The sequence below is a fragment of the Canis lupus genome, chromosome 19, assembly GCF_048164855.1.
Source record: "Canis lupus baileyi chromosome 19, mCanLup2.hap1, whole genome shotgun sequence".
NCBI classification, from domain to species: Eukaryota; Metazoa; Chordata; class Mammalia; order Carnivora; family Canidae; genus Canis; species Canis lupus.
The window spans coordinates 41,873,729-41,879,569 of record NC_132856.1 but is presented as its reverse complement, the minus strand read 5'-3'; positions in this window follow the sequence as shown (position 1 = coordinate 41,879,569).

The window sequence follows — 5,841 nt, the reverse complement described above, 5'->3', positions numbered from 1 at the left end:
GGGATCCGGCTTCCGCTGGGGAGGGCGGCTTCCGGTGTAAGCCACGCCTCCCGGAGGGGCGTGGTTTGAGGAAGCGGAGCCGGGCCCCACGCCTCGTGGGAGGTGTGTGGCGGTGCCGGCGGTTAGATTTACTCCTCCTGGAAGTCTTCCCCGACGTGAATATTTTCCGGGCTCCGGTTCTCTAATCACTCCGCTGAAGCCGAAAGCGCTCTGCCATGTTCCAGGCGTCCCTCCAGGTGCTCGGGGCACAGCTGGTAGCTCAGGACGCGGGTCCCTGTCCTTGTGGAGCTTACAGACCATAACAAAGATAAATAAGTGAAAACTGCATAGTGTATCAAGCGGTTATAACTGCTATGGAGAAAAACCTGGAAAGAGGGTTAGAGAGTTTGGGGGAGCGGGGGCGAGTAATAGGCAATTTTAAGTAGGTAAGGGAGGGTTTCACTGAGGAGGCGAGAGAGTGAGTCCTGTCCAAAGATATAGGGTGGAGGGTGAGGGACCTAAGGAGCAGAGGGAAAAAAAAATGCAAAAGCCCTGAGATGGGCTGTGCCTGGCCCGTTTGAGGAACCACAAAGAGGCCTTTGTGGCTCCAGCAGAATGAGGGAAAGGAAGAGGAATAGCAGATGAAAACATGGAGATAATAATGGCACTTTAAACAGGCTTTGTGTGCCACTATGAGGACATCAGCCTCTCCTCTGAAGAAGATGGAAGACAGAAGCCATTCTGGGTTGGTTGGTTTGGGTTTTTTTGAAGATTTATTTATTTGGGAGAGCTCAGGAGTGTACTAGAGGGTTGGGGGGTGGGAGGGGCAGAGAGCAAGAGAGAAAGAAACTCAAGAAGACTCCGTGATGAGCTCTGAATCCAATGCAGGGATGGATCCCAGGACCCTGAGATCACCACCTGAGCCAGAAACCAAGAGGCAGACACTCAACCAACTGAACCACCCAGGGACCATGCCCTTCTGGGGTTTTGAGCAGAGGAGTGACTTAGTTAACAGGATCCCTCTGACTGTTGGGTGAGAATAGACTGTAGGGAGCAAGGAGGAAGCAGGGAGCCTTGAGGAAGTTAAAAGCCATGATCAGAGGTGCTGGTTTGGATGGGGCACAGAGAAGGAGGTGGTGAGAAGTATTTGGATTTTGGACATATTCTGGAAAAAAAAACAAAACAAAACAAACCTAAAGGAATTGTTAATGAATAGAATATAAGGTATGTGAGAGAGGAGTTAAGGATGATGCTAATGTTTTTGTCTTAATGACTCTAGGTGGATGGTATCCAGGTATTCACTAACTTACTCTTTCATTGTTTCTGTACTTTGAAAATTTTCAATTAAAAAGCTGTGAACAGGAGTGCCTGGCTGGCTCAGTTGGAAGAACATGAGACTCTTGATTTTGGGGTTGTGATTTCAAGCCTCATGTCAGGATTATTTAAATAAAACGTAAATAAGCAAAAAAGCTGTGAACAATAGCCATGTGGCAGGTACCTCACTGCCAAGCTGACTTGATAATAGCTCTCCTTTGTAGTATTCCCAGACTAGACAGAAAGAAGCCTGGAGTGGGGAAGATAGTTGGGCCATGTATACTGAGGGTAGAAAGAAGAGTAACAGGATCAGGATTGGGATCTGACTGAGCCTGGCTGGTCTAGAAGTCCTATAGGGGAGTGGAGGGCAAGAAGGCTGAGGCAAGGGCCCAAAGCCTACATACTCTATGCCATAGACTTTTTCTAAGAGATGATGGGGATCTATGGAACAGTTTTAGGCACAGTGGTGACTTGATCAGATTTGTTTTAGAATGTCTATTTTAGGTGGATGAATTTGTGTTGGAAGAGACTAGAAGCAGAGAGATCAGACAAAAGATAATTACTGTAGTCCAGGCAAGAGGGAGTGAAGGCATGAACTGAGACAAGGGTCATTGATGGTTGGAAAAGGAGATAGAACCCAAAGGCTAATATTATCAGAAACCTGCAGCAAATCTGGGTGTTAGACATACTGCAGTTGCAATACTCATGGCACACTGTGGACACATTTGGTACCAGGTCTACAGATCAGGAACCAGGAGAGAGATGAAGGCCAGAGACAGAAGCCAGGAGGACTTCAGCAGAGAGATATATATACAACCCCTGGAAGACTATATACATGGGGAAGTGGGCTGGCATGTTAGAAGGAACCCCCAAAGCAGAATTTGCTACTAGAGTTTTAGAGGAAACCAAAAAGAGAATGATGCCTTTCAGTAAAAGAGATGAAAGGGTCAAATGCTGGGTCAAACTAAGGAATTTTAAATGCTCCTTAGGTTTAACTGTGAGTTACTGGTGGCATTTAGAAGAAACTTGCCAGGAGTGCTGATGTGGTAAGTTGAGTACTGAACAGGCAGCAAGAAGGCAGAGGCACTAAGAGTCAATTAATTACTGGTTCGAGTTTGGCAGGGAAGCAAAAAGAACAAAGGCTTAAAGGAAGGTTTTGATTGCCATGTTTAAGATGGGTTTGAGGTTGGGAAATGTCAAGAAAAAAGAAAGTGCCACTGATAAGACAAGGTCCCTAAAGGGGTAGGGGTAGTATCTGGTATGTGTGGCATCACCCAGCAAGCTTCTTCTAAATTCCTAGTATCTCCAGGACTCTGACTTTGAATCTCTGGAACTGGCACAAGAGTGTTTCAAGCTCTGTGAGTTGGAGAAGTACCCATTGTTAGGAACCTCTGAGGTAGAAGAAAATTATTTAAGCTAGGCAAGGAGACAGTGCATAGACCAATTGTAAGGTAACATAACACCTGACACACACTAGGTGCTTAAAAGGATGATTGTTGTTGGGGCGCCTGGGTGGTTCAGTTGGTTAAGTGTCTGACTTTTTTTTTTTAAGATTATTTATTTTATTTTGTTTAGATTTTTAAAATTTAAAAAAATTTTTTAAAAATTTTTATTTATTTATGATAGTCACACACACACACACACACACAGAGAGAGAGAGGCAGAGACACAGGCAGAGGGAGAAGCAAGCTCCACGCAGGGAGCCGGTCGCGGGACTCAATCCGGGGTCTGCAGGATCACGCCCGGGCCGAAGGCGGTGCTAAACCGCTGAACCACCGGGGCTGCCCTATTTATTTATTTTAGAGAGAGAGTGCAGAGAGCAAGAGAGAACAGAGTGGAGGAAGCACGGCAGAGGAAGAGGGAGAAGCAGGCTCCCTGCTAAGCAGGAAGCCCTGACTCAATCCCAGGACCCTAGGATCAGGACCTGTGCTGAAGGCAGAAGGCAACTGACTCTTGCTTTCAGCCCAGGTCATGATCTCATGAGTCTTAGGATCAAGTCCTATGTTGGGCTCCATGCTCAGCAGGGAGTCTGCTTTAAGATCCTCTCCCTCTGACCATCCCACCTCCTTCTTTATTAAAAAAAAGGGGGGGAGGGATGATTGTTGTTGAGTAAATTACAAAGGAAATTTCTGTCCTCAGAGGGCTTCGGTTTGGCTGAGGAGAAGAATGTCATATATTAGAATAAGAAAGGGCAGTTAAAACAGAGCTTAAGTGCAAAGCAGACTGTCAGCTCCTGACAGAGAGATCTGAGATTTCCTCCTGATTTTCTTCCCCAGTGATCATGATTGTCTTTGTTTCCCACAGATTCTGGGGCATTTCAACCAGGAGAGGGCCACATATTCACAATCCCTCCCATTTGCAAAACTCTGTACTAATCACTGGACTGACCTCAGTTTTACTGAGCAGATGGTTCAAGATTCAGGGGTTAGTAATGGGACCTTATTTCTCTTATTTACTGCTTGTAATACTCTGGCTACAGAAGAGAGGCTAATTTAGAATCAACCTACACTCAGAATAGCTTCTAGGACAGATGGTATTTGATTTAGAAGAGCCCTCCTAGTAATCCCTGCTGGTAAGCCTGAGCACCTCCATGGCAGACCTCAGTATGGACTTCACTCAAGCCCACCAGATTCTATTCAATCTTCAAAGAGTAACTGATAATCCACTAACCAAATGGTCTTCCTGCCTACTCATCTAGTCAGCCTTACCCACAACTAGAAAACTGACATGAAATTGAATCTAATTATGCAGTTTTCTGGCAAAAAAAATCATTCTCTGCTCCTCATTTCACCAGGATAAAAAACAAGTAGTATTCCCTGGGCAGTCAAGGCATTTCATAATCTCATAGGAGCTTAGTTCCTCAATTGTGTTTTTCTCTAGACTGTATCTTCATCTCTGAGCAAACTGAGCTGCTCCTGGTTTACCACACAGACCTATTACTGACTGCCTCCCACCCTTGTCCAAGGCCTTTACAGGCACTTTTCCTTCCATTCAGCACACAGTGTCCTTCTTCCTACTCCATAACACAGTTGCAAGAGAAGTGTACCAAGCTGCTTCTGTATGTTTGACATTGTTCAACCAGTGGTTTCTAGCCATTTTCAGGGTGGAGAACCCCTGGTTACCCTTTCACCAGAAAATGTACTTATACATATGTACCTCCAGGGATGTTTTCAGTCTCATGAGAACTTAATGCCATCCAGGACCTCAGATGAGAAGCCTTGTTCCTAAACCCTGGGAATCAAATGTGGTCTAATCTTCCTAATGTCTCTTCCTTAGCCCTTTTTTCTTCTTTCTTTCTTCTTGGTCTCAAATTCTAAGTCTGGGTGAAATCTCTCCAATCTCTGTGCTCCCAACCCTGCTGCCCACAGGGATTTCAAACTCCATACACCTGAAGGTAAATGGCATCCAGAAAAAACCCACAAGAAATCTTAAATTTAAAAGTAAATTTCACAGGTGAGCTGAAATATAGTTACTCCTAGAAAGACAATTAGAAAGCTGAATAATCAAGCTGATAAATCTCTTAAAAAGGCAATGTGGAAAAAGACAAGCTAAAAAAGAAAAATTGTGGGAAAAAAAGGAAATTGTGGCACAGAAGACAGATTCAGAAGTCCCCACCTCTCTAATAGTATTTCAAGTAGGAAAGGACAGACTAATAGTATTACTAATAGTATTTACAGTAGGAAAGGACAGAGTAAAGAGAGAAAGATATAATCAAAGAAATAAAGAAGAAAATATCTCAGTAGGAATCTCACATCTTTCAACTGAAAAGGGCCCGTGAGTACCAAGCAAGATGAATAACCAAAAGCATCTATATGTACTGTGGCAAATTTTCAGAACAAAAGGGAAAAGAATTTTAAGAGCTTTCAGAGTGAAAGTTATAGGCTATCAAGCAAGGAAAAAAACATAGTGGGTTTCTCATTCACTATGTTTATTATAATACAACAACAGAAAATAAGTTCCAACTTCTGAGGTAAAAAAATTCTGAACCTACAATCTTATACCCAACCAAACTAGCATTCAAGTGGGAGGAAGCTGCTTCTCCCTCTGCCTGTGTATCTGCCTCTTATGAATTAAAAAAAAAAAAAAAAATCTGAATGGCTTAAAAAAAAAACAACAGAAATTACTATCACTTAATGCATGAATAACAAACATTTTTTTTTTAATTTTTATTTATTTATGATAGTTACAGAGAGAGAGAGAGGCAGAGACACAGGCAGAGGGAGAAGCAGGCTCCATGCACCGGGAGCCCGATGTGGGATTCGATCCCGGGTCTCCAGAATCACGCCCTGGGCCAAAGGCAGGCGCCAAACCGCTGTGCCACCCAGGGATCCCAAATAACAAACATATTAAAAGTTAAATATTAGCAATCAATTCCACAAAGTTTTGAATGGATAAGGTATTATGACCAAATGTAGTTTAAAATCAGTGAATCCCAGGGCACCTGGCTGGCTCAGTGGGTGAAGTATGCAACTCTTGATCTCAGGGTCTTGGGTTCAAGCCCTATGTTGGGTATGGAGCTTACTTAAAAATCCTGTAATATGATCATAA